This window comes from Nomascus leucogenys, chromosome 22a (genome assembly GCF_006542625.1).
Source record: "Nomascus leucogenys isolate Asia chromosome 22a, Asia_NLE_v1, whole genome shotgun sequence".
NCBI lineage: Eukaryota > Metazoa > Chordata > Mammalia > Primates > Hylobatidae > Nomascus > Nomascus leucogenys.
Window position 1 is genome coordinate 82,035,064 of NC_044402.1, and position 18,026 is coordinate 82,053,089.

General features: G+C 35.8%; 1 protein-coding gene across 5 annotated transcripts in view; it reads right to left on the reverse strand.

The window, feature by feature from the left end:
- The window catches only part of CERKL (ceramide kinase like), a 128,790-nt gene that overhangs the window by 82,843 nt on the left and 27,921 nt on the right, over positions 1-18,026 (reverse strand). The window lies entirely within an intron of this gene.

Consider the following 18,026-nt stretch of genomic DNA (forward strand, 5'->3'; position numbering starts at 1 on the left):
AGCAGAAGGTTTCTAAGGTTTCTCAGGTTTCCAGGTGAAAAGCCCTCCAGCTAACTTCAGTGAAGGTTGAAGGTTCAAGGTTCTAGAGATCATCTGATAGGATCAGCTGAAATCTAAAAAGGTCTTTCTTTCTCCTCAACCCCCACTGCAAAACATTTTTTGGACATTCTTAAAATATACAAATACTATGGGAAACATGATTAAAGAGAAAAAAGGGAAAACAAATCATATCGAGAGAAAAAACTGTTGTTTCGGGTATATTTAAAAATGGACTTATCTATATACCTTTGCGGTATCACCTTAAGAATGACTCAGACTCATTTTATTTTCCACATGAATCAGAAAAAAACTGCTTTTTGTTTATAAAATTTTACTTATAAATTTTTGAGTGCTGAAAAAATATTACATCTTTTATGTCTGCTTCAGTTTTCATCTACAAGATAACTACTCTGATTCCCATGCTAGCCACTTCTGCTACAGTACAAGTTTCTGCCAGAAATAAAAGCAATTGTTTTCCTAATTGTAGGTAAAAGCTACATTTCCATATACAGCCCAATACATGCAGACAGTATAGTAAAACAGGAGTTAAAAAAAAAAATCACCGCATACTTTGGGGCATGTATTTTAAATATAACTTTAATTCTATCTTAATGTTAAAACATACCTTTATTGGTAAAAAATATGAAATAAAACTCTATTCATAAATTGATATTTGATATCAGTAGATAAAAATCCAGAAATCATGTATTGACACTTTTTTGCAAGTTATGATAATTAAATCCTTATGAATGATATATAATTTTGCTTGGCGGCATGTGGTTTATTATTTGAAATCTACTGGTTCATTAGTATCATACTGGTTATAGCTAGTTGTTTCAGAACATTAACTGTCCTCTCACATTACTTACAGAGATACTGGAGACCATCTGCTCTTGCAAGGGACTTAAGTATACATCTACTGGGTATCATGCTATTTATTTAATTCAGCACCCACTTCCTATTGTTGTATTTTCTTGGGGGGAAAAGTCAACTTAATTACAGGGAATAAAGATAACCTCTCCTGGCAGGTTACCTTGTCACCATGAGAGCAAAGCGGGACCTGCTTAAAGTAGGTTACAGTGGTTAATAAGAAGAGCAAAACCAGCAAGACTTAAGAATATTTAGCAAAGGTTTAACAAAAATAGAACAGTGAATGGCACTTTTAAAAATATTACTGTAAGCCTCGGGCTTGTCTAAATCAATCTTGGCACATCTGTCTGATGTAGACCGTAAACAGGATTAGAGCTGGATTTATCTGCTTGGCGCTAATTGTGCTCACAGTTTCTGCACATGTCCACTTTTTAAAATACTGCCTGAAAAACAAGCCTGCCTGATAGATGGCTCCCACAGCATAGTGTATACACACTTAAGGTATATTAGATGGTTAAGCAATATGATGCCTAACAATCTTTTTGGCTCTTCAGAATTGGTTATCTAATCCCCTAATTAAAAATACAAAATTCTGTTTGAATACACCACATACTGAGATAAATCTGTGAAGCAAGGGACCAATAAATTTAAATACACTTTAATTGTTAGAAGAAAACACAATTTAATTGTTAATAATCAGGTTAAACTAGGGTTTAAACAAATAGGGCTGCTCCTGTAGTTTACTGAAAACCCATCACAACATACTACTATCCTCAAGAATTATGACATAACATTTGTTAGCAGAAAAGCTTAAGCTCCTAAATACACACATATATCAAGAGTTACAATGAAGTAGGTTTCTTATCTAGTAAAAGAATTAGAGGGAAATTTTTGAACTTATTTTCAGAGAGAAAGACAGAAAATTACAGTCCAATTCGCAAATGTCACATTTTTATCAGATCAAATAAAAAATATTGAATTTCCAACTGCAATTTTTTTCCATTTAGTTATTTCTATCATGTGTAAACGGCTGAGATACTTCTTAAGAATGTAAGCATTTGAGGATACACAGATATTTTCACGTGAAGTCTAAGATGAATTAATGAAACAGTCAAGAATCTAAATTTTTTTTTTTTTTTTTTTTAAGACAGAGTCTCGCTCTTTCGCCCAGGATGAAGTGCAGTGGTGCGATCTTGGCTCACTGCAAGCTCCGCCTCCCAGGTTCACGCCATTCTCCTGCTTCAGCCTCCCGAGTAGCTGGGACCACAGGCGCCCACCACTATGCCCAGCTAATTTTTGTATTTTTAGTAGAGACGGTGTTTCACTGTGTTAGCCAGGATGGTCTCAATCTCCTGACCTCGTGATCCGCCTGCCTCGGCCTCCCAAAGTGCTGGGATTACAGGCGTGAGCCGCTGCACCCAGCCTAAATGTTATTCTTTGAGCTTTAAAATATAGACAATAAAAATGCTAATCTTTAATACCTATGATGTAAAAGTGACATTAAAAAATGTTAAATTACATGGTGTATGTTTAATCATAAGTACCATATAAAATTGGTAAATTCTTTCAAAAAGAACAGTATAATAGAAAATGAGAGCTGTTTGACTTTCAATCGTAGACAATCTTCTAAAGCTTTTTTCTGGATATATGATTTATTCACATTCCAAATATCCTGGCTAGTTCTTAGAAATTAATTTTCCTAGATTTCTACCATTAATAAAAGGGTAGGTCTATACATATAGTCTTGTTTTATATAAACAAATATTCAGGAGAAATTGGTGAATTAAGTAAATCTTTTCAGTGCTTATGATAAACTAAAACACCTTCATCAGCAATTCTCATTGTGTAGTTTCAAAGAGTATACAGGGTAAAAACGATTTTTATAATAATACTAAAGATGTCATTTACCTTTCCTACCATATTAACATTTGCACTAAAGGTACAAAAGAAATAGTGGGTAAAACTCCTGGAGTGTCAGTATGAATCAAGGTGGAGCACCAAATTTTACTAATAATTGCTGCATTCTTCATTAACTCAAACTCAGTTTAAAAAATCCAGTTTCATTTAACTGTTCTTGATGAAGCAATAACACTTATTTTTTAAAAAGTCTCCACCCTTGAGTATATTTTTAAAAATGTTACGGGTAATAACAATGGACAGTATACATACAGCATTTCTGCTACAAATGGAAGTGGTGGTTTGCTCCAGGAGAAACACTTATATCATTTCAGTTGCAGCTGAACTAGCTGTTTTTCATAGAACACCACTTTTTACTTGAAAGATCAACTGACAGTACAGACTCTGGTATTCAGGCAGCAGCATTTGGTAAACATTTTCTGGAAAATGAACAAAGTGAGTCAGTCACTAAGGAAAGCAACTGAGAGCTTTGTCAATGATAAAATATAAAGTTTTGAGTAAAATCAGAATTTTGTAAAACTTGTAAGTGTGATCATGATCTTAACGGCTTTCTAATCTTAAAGAATTTTCTGATGAGACTGGCAGGGACATTAGACTTTTTTAAATATCCTATAATAAAATTTGTCAACATTTAGAAACTCTGTAATAGTAAATCAAATTTTCCAAAAGGCCAATACAGGATGTTATAAAATCATACATGGGCAAAATATCCATTCAAAGTACAAGACAGACCAATAAATTTTCAAATAGCAGACGACAATTAATAGATATGTTTTCAGATTTCAAATTATAACCAGCCTTTAAGAAATTAGCACTTGAAAAGTTTTGCTATAGTATCAAAGGAGAATATCCACAATTATCTGAACATATTAAAAGATGTTTCCTTTTCAGCTACACATCTGTGTTAAACTGGATTTTCCTTAGATACTTCAATCAAAGCAACATATTCACAACAGACTGGATGAAGAAGCATTCTGAGATTTCAGCTGTCTTCTATTAAGCCAGAGTTGAAAAAACTCAAAGTCAAATACCACATGTTCTCACTTTAAGTGGGTACTAAATAATGTGTACATAGGAACAGAGTGTGGAATGATAGACAAAGGAGACTCAAGAGGGTGAGAGGGGGGTGGGTGTTGAAAAATTATCTAATGGGTACAACGTATGTTATTTGGGTGATGATACACTAAATTCTCAGACTTCACCACTAAGCAATATATCCGTGCAACAAAATTGCACTTGTACCCCTTAAACTTACACAATATTTTTTTTTTTTAGAAAAGGGAGATTTGAAAAAACTTAAAATAGAAGAGTGGTATTGCTTTTTTGATTGTTTTGGAAAATAGTTATTTTTAATACAAATATGTTATTTATGTTAATATGCAATGAACTTACTGTTATTTTTATTTTTATTTATTTTTTTTGAGACAGAGTCTCACTCTGTTACCCAGGTTGGAGTCCAGTGGTGCAATCTCGGCTCACTGCAACCTCCATCTCCCTGGGTTCAAGCGATTCCCGTGCCTCAGCCTCCTGAGTAGCTGGGATTACAAGCGCCCACCACCACGCCTGGCTAATTTTTGTATTTTAGTAGAGACAGGGTTTCACCATGTTGGCTGGTCTCGAACTCCTGACCTCAAGTGATCCACCCACCTCAGCCTCGCATAGTGTTGAGATTATAGGCGTGGGCCACCATGCCCATCTTTTCGGTTATTTTTAAATAGTAAATATTTTTAATATCTATTTAATTTCTAATATAACAAATATCAATGGTTATAACTTAAATAAATGGTCTTTGTGGTTTTCAACGATTTAAGAGAATAAAAGGGTTCCAAGACCAAAAGGCTTGAGAACTCCTGGTATATAGTCTTATAAAGACAGGCATAGCCTTATGAAAATTAAGCCTAAAATGGCATGATTTATGCATTGCATCTTTCTTCACTTGTATTAAATACCTAAGATTTTATTACTAGATTGTTTTTACACCATCTATGCAACAAGTTCCTATTACATCTGAAACATCATGAAATAAAGCAATTTTAAATATTTCATATTCTATACACCAAGTTCATCATGCAACGTGATTGGCTTTCATCATTTTCATCCATTTCAAGAAGGGCAATTTTGTTGAGATCATTTGTTCCTTGATTTTACTACCTACTTATGCATTTGCCCAGACCTTTCCTTTTATATGTCCACTTCCATCTCAGTCCCTCAAGAAAAACATTTATAAATGTGTAGGGTTGGAGGAGGTCTCCAAGAATGGCACCAACAGAAAATATGACCTTGATGGATTCATCTTAATCAAAAACCTAGTCATTTTTTTTTGGCATTATCAGTTCAGCTACACATATCAGTTTGTATATACAGTTCATATATATCATACCAGATGATCTTTGCACCAATTCCTCCTGAGCCTCAGATTATGGTAATTGGCCCTTTCTCTAGCTTCTCAGCAATTCACTTCAACAATATCTTCATCATTATCTTCATCTCTAATCTCTGTATCCCAGCACCTAGCTTAATGCTTCAAACACAGGCTAGGCTTCCAATAAAAGTTTTTTATTGACTATATTTACTATCAATCAGAAAATCCCTTAATCACACTGTATACATTTCCACCTCTGGACCTTTGCTCCTTCATTTCCTAGCACATGGAAGGCCTTCTTGACTCCAGTCTTTTCAAATATTAACCAACTGTCGAAGCACACTGAGCCACTCTTCTAAACAATAACCTTCATTTCTCAGTCCCTCTGAACTCTTAAGGCCCACTACTACTCAGCTGACATTTAATCGCATATCAGAAGTTATTAACTTACCAGAGGGTGAAGTTTCAAAGGTCTTTGAAAGCCTTTAATAACTTGTTATAAAATACTAATTAAATGGTGGTTTTAAGATGGTGGTAGTGGGAGGGGTTAGAGAAAGAATAAAACTGTAGTAGTTCAAGGTACGTCCGAAAGTTTGCTTCTTTCATTTAACAAGTTTGAATACCTACTACATTCCAGGCACTTCTTTGTGTATATTAAAATGTTAATATTAGTGTAACTGAACCTCCATGGGCAACTGTTGCTATGAGAACAAAGGAAAAAGTGCTTAAACCTTTTGTGGCCTGAACTTGCTGGACTGTAGGAACAGGATGAGATCTAAACCACAATGATGGTTTCTACTGCCAGGGTGTAAGGATTATGTCTGGGCACGGGCTTCCTTATTGGTAAAGGCCCTTACATCTCATAGTTCAACTGACTAATACTCTTTTTTTCCTGAGGACCTCAAGGATAGTCATACGTACTTTGCTCTCACCTTTGTCATTACTGTCAGCCAATGTAGTACCTCTGCAGGTCAGATCCCATTACTTCCCAGCAGTCATGGTGAGGATATCGCACAGCCCTCTAAATTATCCAAAGGGTTCTGCTACTTAGAAACACTAAAAGTCTGACTTTTATACCATGCCCATTCAGTTATCCCCTCAATGCTCTCATTATTTGATCATAAGATGACAAAAAAGTATTCAGAACAACTGTTGAAAGTTCAGAGTATTTGAACTCGTCACAGGAGATCTGTGTTGCTGGAAGGGAGAAGAACCTTTACCTGGGAGATTAAAGTAATTGTTATTTTTACTTGAAGACTGGTCCTAGGACCAGGAAAGAGGTAGAAGAGATTCACCTAACAGCCTCTAGGATACCTGAACTCCTCAGTCTATCTTCCTGATGCCAGCAATGGGACCACTGTGGTCAGGGATCACTTTGGGGTGCACAGTGGCAGGGAATAGAGAGAAGATAAAAAGAAACTGTCAGAAACCTTGTTGACCGAACATCCAAAAGTAAGCTTCAAACACACATATAATTCAAGATGTTCTAAAAAGTATTTGTAAAACTTTATTTATTCGTATGATGAGTATTTTTAGGCCCAGACTTACTGGAGACAAAGGGAAGGTGATAAGCAATTTTAATATAGCTTATCATGGTTTGATTTTTAAAAACAACATTCAAGACAAAGGTCATGTTTATTTTTAATATGCTAGGCAAATGGGGGATATGAACCTTTCATTTCCACAATTAAAAGAATATAGTCGACAAATATATTTGGTTTTCATTTTTGCCATTGAAAAAAGATAGTTAAGTAAATCAGTAAGAATTGTTTCCACAAGAAAGAAAAATTACAAGGAAATTACTTATAAAATGTAGTCAAATTTCCTAAGTCTCTAAGTTATTTTCAATTGGACTTACTCAAAATGTAAGGAAAAAAGTTAAGTCTTAATAAAATTGTAAGTCTTAATAAAAACTTTAAATTTTAATAAACACACATATACTTCACAAATTATGCCAGTCAGCTGATGTAGTTTAGGCTCCTAGTCACATGAAATATGATACCCTACCAACGTATTTGAAGTAAAACAAAATTTTAACCATTTTGGAGTAGAAATTAGAGGAAGCCAATTTCATTGAAAAAGACTTAAATTGATTCAAAGAGTCTGATACTAAAATAAGCTAAATGTTTATACCTTGGCATTCTACATAGATGGTAATTATACAAGTGTGTCTCCACTTTATAATAGTTTTAAAATAATAATTTCTTCTCCATGTCCTTCATCATAACACAATTACTACCGCATAGTTAGTACTATGATAAGCCAAAATTAAAGGTGAAGTTGAGAAAGTATTATCTGATAAGAAAATTTTAGAGAAAACTTAAACATTCTAGATCAAGTATTTTATATACTTAGGTACATTATGTAGCATGTAATCAATGTAAAATAGCTTACAGGATTACAGCAAGCCATCTTCTCCTCTGTGCTGTAATACTGTCAGTTTTTTTTTAGAAAGATAAATTTGATATCAATACGATGTGACACAACTGCATCAAACCTTAATTTCACTCACAGTAAGAACTCACAGGATTAAATAACACTGTGCAGTCTTTTAGAAAAGTTTATTGCTTCCAGATGGATTCAAGTTTCCTTTCAGCCCTGATTACATCTAATATGCACAGGGTGCCAACATTATAAAGGACAGAGTCAAAAATATCATTTATATAGATAGTGAGGGGTGGAGCAGGGGAACTCTGGCTTCTAAATAGGTTCTGCTAATCAAGTCTTGACTATTTTTAAGAAATCATAATAAGCATTTAATGAAAAACAAACATCATACTATATAAATGTCTTCAATAATGGCTGTTCCACAGAAAAACACAAATCTACAGCAAAGTAGCCATAAAATGACTCCTAGCTCAAGCCGCATGCTCTTTGCCCCCATGTTGGGCTGTGCCATGTGTCACACCGCATGGGGCTTGCTACCAAGATGTCCACCTGTGCCTCTGTGGCAGAAGAGGCATCCATTTTTATTTCATTTAGTAGGAGTACTATTGAATATAAGCCATTGCAATCAGATATAAAGACCTTCAAAAATAGTGACTACTCAAAGGCATGTTTGCTAACTTTAAGGCTGCACACAAATGACCACTTATATTTAAAAGAACATTTTCTTATGCAACTGAAGTATCACTAACAAAATAAATGAAGTCTTTTTCATTTATTTCATTATTTCATTATTGAAATATATTTCATGTATTTCATATATTCATTACCCCCAAAAAAGTACTCTCCATAATGCAAATTAAAAAATAAAATCACATCCATTCTATCTAATCTTGGGGAGAAAAACAAAAATGATTGAAGGATTTCAGTCAGTAGATCAGATGTCATCTTTTTAAAATATAGTAGAACTAAGAATACTTCTATATTTCCCATTTTCTTAAAAATTGTTCAAATGTTACCCTGAAAAATTTATACAAATTACAAAGTTGATTGAATATAAATGTTAAACAATTTATTACAATTCCTTAAAACAGATTAGCAATTTAAATACAATTATGGTCCCAAAGCTCTAAAGAGGAGGAAAATGATTTCTAGAAATACGTAAAGTCTTTCTTACTGTAAAACTGTTTGAGAATGTGGGACTACAATAATTCCTGCTCATGCCTAACTTTCTCCTGTGAAGTACACTTAACCAAAACTAAGACAAATATCATTATGACACTTTATTACTCATAATTCTTTAGAGAGACTAAGTTCTTCTATGTAAGGAAAGTGAATGCTAAAATTTCAGGTGATCCTCACAAAAGTTTTTCACTATCTTGTATTTTCGATTAGTTCCATAAGTGATACTTAAAATGAATGTAGTAAAAATTTTAAGTAGATTGAAATAGTGATAATATCTTTCAACTATCTATCAACTGCTTAAAAATGCTTGAAGACACAAGGTGATCAGAAAAGGATGAAATTACATTAAAATGTAACTTGAAGTTACAGGCCAAATCAATAACAGATCAATAAAACAGAGTTCAACCAGTTAGGCTACCAGGAACTAAAATGGATAATGGGTTTTATATCAGCACATGACTCATCCATTAAGTATTTCACATATCCCTAATACTAATAAATGTTTGTGTTAACTATCCCTAATCAAATAGTACTTTGTTTCCAATAATGATTATTCTTAAACTGGCCACTGTCTTCTAAATAGTATGTATTTGAGTGAAAAAATGATTTGAGCTTCACTCTTTCAATATCGTTAATTGGAAACTCCACATGCCAGTCTTGTTCTACACAGAGAAGCCTTTTAGACAGAGATCTTCCTTGACTACCCAATAAATAATCGTTGAACAAAGACTGGAACAAAATAAGGGAGCATGCTGTGTAGGTACAGGTCTAGAATCTCTCATCTGCAATTCTGAAATCCCCAAAGCTCCAAAAACTTTTTTTCTTAAGTCATTTGGCAGCAAATCCTGGGCTGACCTCATTCTGCAGCTGAACTGATAATGAGATTTGAGTCTTTACTCATCCCTCTTAGCATGGGCATTCTTAATGTTTCATTCAGAAATATTGTTTAATTATGAAATGCTACCACAAACCAGCTGTGAGTGTTATGTAATATATATATCCCATTTTAGCTCTCTAAAATCAGTAAATATCTGAATTTTAACACATAGCTGGTTCGAAGGGTTTCTGGGCAAAGGGAACAGTAAACATCAAGGTCCTGTGACAAACGCATACTTGGTGTGTTCAAGGAACGGTAAGATGTGGCTGGTGCTAGTGAGAAAGCAGGAGAGGGATAAGACATAAGAGTAGAGGGCTCAGGCACAAGTAGCCCACGTAGGGTAATATAGACTACATTAAGGACATTGGATTTTACGCTGAACATGCAGAAGAACGATGTGCTCTAATGTACACTTTAAAATTAATCTGGGCCAGGCATGGTGGCTCATGCCTATAATCTCAACACTTTGGGAGGCTGGCCGAAGGATTACTTCAGGCCAGGAGTTCAAGACTAGACTGGGCAGCAAAGGGAGACCCCATCTCTAGTAAAAGTTAAAAAAAAAAAATTAGTCAAGTGTGGTTGTGTGCCTGTAGTCCTAGCTACTGGAGAAGCTAAGGCAAGAGGATCACTTGAGCCCAGGAATTAAAGGCTACAGCGAGTTATGATCATCACTGCATTCCAGCCAAGGCGAAAGTAAGACCCGATCTTAAAACAAAAACAAAATTGCTACATGGAGAACAGACTGATGGGGGACATGGTTGGACAGACACTACTCCAGATGAGAAATAAAATACTCCAGGTGAGAAATGAGAGTGTATAATACCAAGTGGTGACAACGATGCTGCTCAAACGTGGATATATTTCAAAGGAAGAGGCAACAGGATTTGTTGATGGGTTGGATGTAGAATGAAAGACAAAGAGTGGAATGTAGCAGGTTTCCAAGTGTTTTTGGTTTGGACAATCAGAATAACGAAGTTCCCACTTACTGAAATGGGAAAATCTATAGGAGGTACATATTTAGAGGTTGCAGGAGAAAATGTGGAATTTGTTGTAGAACATAAGTTTGAGAAGTTTATTAGACCTCTAATATTTAAGTAGAAGATTTATAAAACTGGAATTCAGAGGAGAGGTCTAGACTAGAGATGTAAATTTGAAAGACATGAGCATTTAGATAGTATTTGAAGCCAGAAACTAGAGAACGTCCGACCAGGGAAAGAACAGAAACAGAGACAATAAGAAGTCAGAGGACAGACATGGGAAAATGAGAATACCCAAGAATGGAGACTGGGAAAAAGCAGCCCAGTGGGGTAGGAGGAGAACAACAAGAATGACATCCAAGAAGGTAGGTGAAGAAAGTTGTATCAAGGAGCATATGTGACTACTTGTCAGACTCTTAACAGGTCAAGTCAGATGAGGACTGACCTTGACGAGAGAGCTGTAGAGTGACAGGGGTCAAGTCTGACCACAGGAGATTCAAGAAGGAATGAAAAACAAAGTGAATGTATAAGTTATCTAGCTAGAAAGTTGGGGGGTGGGGTGAGCAAAAAAAAAAAAAAAAAGGGACCAGGTGCTCTACAAAGATTAGTTCAGTTAATCCTCACGACAGTTCTATAAGGTAGAAATCACCTCACTTTACATATGAAAATGTAGAAGATAAATGGTATGCTATGTTTTAAATGAGAATGTTAGAATTTGATAGCAAGTATACCTCATTATCAAAGTTTATCCTCTTATACTACCATACAGCTTCCTACCAATTTACCATATAAATAAATATCATAAATTTATTTATCATAATATTGAGAAAATGGTTTCGTGTTCCCAGAAAGGACACTGGTGTAGGAAGAGAAAGCCTTAGATTTAGTCCCCAACTCTGTCACCAATCTTGAGGGAAATGCTTTCACTTTTCAGCCTGACGGGTCATTCCTAAAACAAGAGGATTAGAATAGATGCATTCATTCATTCAACAAACATTTGTTGAATCTCTATGTGCTGGAAACTATTCTAGGAGTTAGAGAAACACGGGCAAACAAAACAGAAACTTACCCTGTGGTAAGAAAAATGATAAATATTCAATTTAATCCAAAGTTTCTTCCATGCCTAAAATACTACATTGTTTAATAGACAAAAATTCTGTTCTATGTAGTGCAAATAAGTTTAGATTCATTGTGTCACTGAATGCTCACTACACCATAAACTGGGTGCCATTATTATGATCCCATTTTACAGAATGTGAGGAGGGACAGATAAGCTTAGAGTTTAAATAGCTCGCCCCAGTCTCAAGAGTGGCAAATTCCAAATTCTAACAGATATTCTGACTCCAAAAACCACCCTTCAATTACTTTAAAAAGTATAGTAATATACTATTATAATACTTCATCTGACTGGTGTTTACCTCTCCTTTCCTGTTATTTTACTTTTTTTGATGGATCTCTGAATGTTCAAAATGGAAAACAATGAAGACTAAGAGAAAAAGCAAACAATAGAGGAACTGCAGTAGAAGTGAATAGCGATATTTGCTTGAAAAAAACTCAAGAAAAACCAACGTAGTGGAGTAACAAGAACAAAAAAGAGATCTGAGAAGGCACAGGAAGGAAAGAACAGCCGCCATTGAGATGGTGGCTCTGGTCAGTCACCCACTGATGCCACACGCCTAATTGTACAGGACAGTTAGCAGGTAGATCAACCACAGCTCCCCAGGTTTGCTCTATCAGAGGGGACTGGCTTCTCCTATTCTCTCCCAAATCACCCAAACATGTTGTCCATTTAAGAACCCTACCAAGAAGCCAAACCTCTAATGAGTCTGACAAAGTAAATACGCTTCCTAAATTCCTCAGAAAGGAAATCAAGGTACTGTTTGATACATTTTGGTATGATCACGTTAAAAAGGAAAACAATTCCTGAGAGTGGGTACCGGGGAAAAAGGAGAGATCCTTATACAAATCAGAAGAGGATAAAAGATGCGGGGATGAGTCATTGGCCTTACTACCAGAGAGGTCATCTTCTGATTTTCAGCAGACAACCAGTATCTGGCTCTTGCCTTTGGACCAGGGATCTCCAGCCAGCACTAGGTCCACATGGACTCTCATTGGCTGGAAGCCAGTTTATCTTCCCTAGCTTTCAACATAGAGAGGTGATATGAGAGTAGCTGGATTTTCCTTTTTGAAGAATTATTCTTATAATACAGTATTTGCCCCTAGTAGTCTGAAGATATTTAGAGATCGTATTGGTTTCATATTGCTTGTAGAGGCAAGAAACGTTTTCTATCAATAATCTATTTAGCTGCAAAATTTGAGTGTCTCTTCTATGCCAAGTGTTTTCTGATCTAAATATTGAGGATTTGAGGTTGATTTAATATGGTTCTTTCCCTGTAGCAGTTTGGTACAATGGGGAATGGAAACTAACCGTCATGAGGACCTTCACCAAATTCTTATTTTCAATTTACTGCCTTACAAAAGGGGGCATCCTGAGTGCCTCCTAAAGCAAACTAGGAAACCCTCATTGGTACAAAGGTTCTACTAAGAAATTTACAGGATACATTAAGAGGAGAAAAATAGAAATTGAGAGATACAGAAAATAATAAAAAGATATCATTGAAATAAAAGCAAGAAGAAAAACTTACCAGGAGTTGCCTCATGTGATGCTGCTACTCTTGCTGTTCCTAGGGAGGAATAAATCTTTTCCCAAACATTTTGGGGAAATCTATCAAATTCCATTTGTACTCATCCTAAAAACTTTTATGTGTCCTAGTCACAATGCAAAATTCTTTACCAATTCCAACCCAGGATAGGATGAGTATTTCTTTTGATGAAAACTAATAATCATGCAGTGGGGAATAGAAATTTGATCACAGTCATCTGGTTTCATCACCTTGTGGTTTTCCTTTGGATCCTGAGAGTTCAGCTGTGGAAATACACAGACTTTGCCGAAGAGGAAAACATTCCCACACTCCATGGCTCTAAGGAACACTGCATACATCACTGTCCTCAGTACTAAAACACTAGATGTTGCGACAGCACACCAGCCCTGAAATGTGCCACTCTTATTAGTCACCATCTTTTCTTAACAGATGGCAAAACTGTGCTACAGCAATATTCTACTGATGAAGGAGCTGTTAGGAATTAGAAACTAGGTGATAGCACATTTATAAGATCATCACCAACAACAAAAAATACATGCTGATCATTAAGATATGTAAAATAAGATACATGACAGGAATCATTTAAGAATATTCTCAAAACATAAATGTCTTGTCCTGAAGGTTTCATTTGTGTTCAGAATATTTTTTTGTGTTAAAAAAAATTAGATGACCTTGGTAGTAACCGGCTATTTAGACCATGACCACTGACAAACTCTTATTTAAGCTTCAGACTGCAAAATGCAACACCACCAACTTCAGAAATTTTTGTAAGGGCGACTTTGTAGCTGCTTATTTAAGAAATAGTTTGCAGAGTGGTTCTCAAACTGACCTCCAGATAATTCTCCATAACCCAGTCCTAAGCAGCTCTGCCTTACTTTACCCACTGGGAGAGGAGAAAGAGGGTGTTTTAAAATGGCCTTGGAATGGAAGAGATAATACAGAAAGCACTGTTTTAATACAGTCATTGGTAAAAATAACTATGGATTTGTTTCAAAGAGCTGCTGACATGCTTAAAGATCAGAGATCAGTTCATTTGTTTGAAATGCTCTATTTTCAGTGGGCATAAAAAAAGGCAGTAACCCCCAAAGATTAGTCCAAAGCCTCAGTATCAATATACATATTAGGATTTGGAATCCTGGAAACCTCTTCCAAAAGCTGTTCAAAGAACTTTCAAATAATGAAATTGAGATCTTTTCTGCTCTTCAAGGGGATACATGAGCTAAAGTTTATGCAAGTTCATTTTCCTTTTAATGTACGTATTTTAGAATTATATGTTGTAATATATGCATGCAGTTACCACCTACACAAGATTATTATAATCTAACCCAAGTAATTACTGCTGAGATCAGCAAGTTAATGCCCTTTGTTTGCCAAATTTTTGTTTCCCCAAGAACAAATCCCACTCAATAAAGATGTGTTTCCAGGATACATATAATTATGCTGGGTACAACATCTGTTGCTTTGCATTTTCAGAGCCTTACCAAATCAAGATAAGAACACGCTTCTATGTCTACTTTAGGGAGAATGACTAGAGTAGTAAAAGCTTAAATACTCAGAAGATTTTTCAAAAAGCAGTATCCATCAAAAACAGAAGCAAATTCTAATTTAACCATTTCCAAATTGAATTAACTCATTTTAGTCCTTATCATCTTTTAACATGATTATATAATTTTTCAATATGATTAATCCTGAAAATTATCTTTCCTATGATTTTATATAAGAATCTTAGTTCTACTAACTTCGACCTCAGTTATCTTTCAGAAGCAGAATGCCTAACCAAAAAAAAAGGTAATCACTTATGATCAAGAACAGCAGAAAAATAATATTGGTGCCCTCTTTTCTGGTATTTCCTCTCAGGAACACAATGGATTTAGATAACAGGGCAGTGTTGCACTTTTAAATGTAGGTCAGTATTCTGATTGTAGTAGGAAAGTAAATGCTTAGACTTGAATAAAGTAGGGTAATAGCCACCTAAGTCAATTTTCTGCATGGCCTTTTAAGGTTGCCCCCAGCAACCTGATAATCCTAAGAACTTTCAATATGGAAGGTAATTACTTATTGGCAAGATTTATCAGGAAGACACAAAATGAACACTGATTTCAGTACCAAATATGAAATAAACATGTAATAAACGGGGCGGGGGGGGGTTCTGACACTACTCTCTCCTCAAACATTAGTAGTCATAGGCAAAAAAAAAATCCCAATTATGAATTCATACTTTCAGAAAACTTTAAAACAAGCAAATTCATGACATCATTAGTGAGATTCAGATGTATTTCACTATCTTTGAGAGCTACTATTGCTATTTCTCCTGTCCATATAACTAAGATTATTATTTGTGCTACACTTAGACTGATTAGATTGACCAAGTTCCACAGAGTTAGGGTTGAGAAAACCTACTTAAAATGTAAAAAATTACCCATCTTTCCAAGCCATTTTAATATGTTCCTTCTCACTTAACAATTCTTTATTTCTTGGTGTTATATATCATTTTTAAGTAATCACACCTTAACCATTGTCTTGAAAAAAAAAAAAAAAAACAGGAAGCCTCACCTCACTATTAATAGGAATTTAAGGGGAAGAATAAAACCTACTTTTTTTTTTCTTTGAGACACGTTCTCACTCTGTAACCCAGGTGCTCATTGTGACCTCTGCCTCCTGGGCTGTAGCGATCCTCCAGCCTCAGCCTCAGCCTCTTGAGTAGGTGGGACTACAGGTGAACACCACCAAGCCCAGCTAATTCCCCCACTCCCCCTGCCCCCGCCCCCAGAGTTGGGGTTTTGCCATGTTGCCCAGGCTGATCTTGAACTTCTGGGCTTAGGCAATCTACCTTCCCTGGCCTCCCAAAGTGCTGGGATTACAGGTGTGAGCCACCACACCTGGCCAAAACCCACTCTCAAGGTTGGAAAAGATTCAGTAAAGGAGAACTATAGCAAATCACCTGTTATGGACTGACTTGTGTTCCCCTAAAATATGTTGAAGCCCTAACCCCCAGAGTGACTATATTTGGAGACAGGGCCTTAAATAGGATAATTAGGTTAAATGAGGTCATAGCATAGGGTCCTAATCCAATAGGACTGGTGTTCTTACAAGGAAGACACCAGAGATCTCTATCCATGCAGGCAAAGAGAAAAGGCCACGTGAGGATGCTGTATGAAGGTGGCCACCTGAAAGCCAGGAAGAGAACCCTCTTCAGAAACCAACCCCAATGGCACCTTGATCTTGGACTTCCAGCCTCAAGAACTGTGAGAAGATAAATTTCTGTTCAAGCCTCCTGGGCTGTAGTATTTTGCTATGGCAGCCGTAGCAGACTCCTACACTATCCTGCCTTGACTTATCTTCAGTTTTAATTTCTATTTTAGCATCTCTGAATTTTCTTCAAAGGGTGACCTGATGTCGTATTGCCATATCAAGGAAAACATGGCAAGCAGAGAAACTGATTGTATCTTTTTTCATTTCTGTGTTCCAATATTTCCAAATGTGGGCACTGAAGAATATTTAATGCAAATGAGAGAAAAACCAAATAATTTCTTAGCTTATTAATTAGAATGCCAGATTATATTGGGAGGCCATTGAATTATTTTAGGTGGGAATTAGTCAAGATAGCAAGGGATGCAATACGGTCTAGGGAGTACAAATGAAGGTAACTAAGAACCTTGTGTAAGATTTGAAAGCACCATTTACAAGAATTTCTCATGCTGCCCACTTGAAGGGAAAAGACGAAAATTTCTCAAGTCTTCAATATTTTTACTCCCAGGTTTTCATTGGTTCTTTAAAAGTCTTTTTTTTTCATTACTTTCTTAAAAATTGTTTTATTTTTCTGGTTCTTTAAAAGTCTTGTGATTGAACTAGAACCAGCGCTTCTCAGAGCTTCCAAACCCAGGAGAAATCAGCATAGCTATACACTTGGAAAGTTAAGAGTCAAGATTAGCCCAGGACTAAGTGGAGAAACAGGTACACTGGAAAAGGTTCATCAAAGCCCAGAGGCCAACTAGAAAAATGGCCCTTTAACCACTTCACATCTCATTGCCTTTACACCCCTCCACCCCACCTTCCCCCATGCTAATGCTGCTTTTTGCATCTTACACCCCTCCATACCACCCCTCTTCGTGCTAATGCCGCTTTCCACGTGACCTCTGTCCTAGGAGCTCATGCTCTCATTTAAAGGGTTTGAAGGGAGGGCTTGAGGAAGGTCCCATATGGAGGAAAACTTTGCCTCAAGCAAAGCACTCTCCCCTTTTACCACCCACCCTGCTATTTATCCTCTCCAAGGCCCACACATGACTTAAGAGTCTCAGAAAAGGGAAAGGGGAAAGAGAAGGAAATGGGAATAGAGTTTATTCTGAGAGTTTCTCTAAAGGTAACAGAGCTGGGCTGTCACATTTTGCTTTTCCCTATGTCATTTTTACCCCAACCATTTTGTTAAACTAAACCATCTGTAGATATTAAAATACCATTTTCAGGAAAGCATTTATCTGAAAGAAGAAAATATATAGTACTAAATTTAGTATTTTGAGTACAAATTTAAATAAAACTATGTAAACAGTGAGTTTATTTATATTTCTGAATAATTTATTGCAAAGATAAATACATCACTATTTTAAAAGTGTTTCCAGTTTGCTGTTTTTCACTAGTTTTTGTATGTTTGCCTTTGCCAAATCTAAAATTCTCAACCTTACATTACATTCTATATCATCCATAAACTTTGAGAAGTATTATTAAATTTCAGTGGTTAAGAGAACTTTTTAATC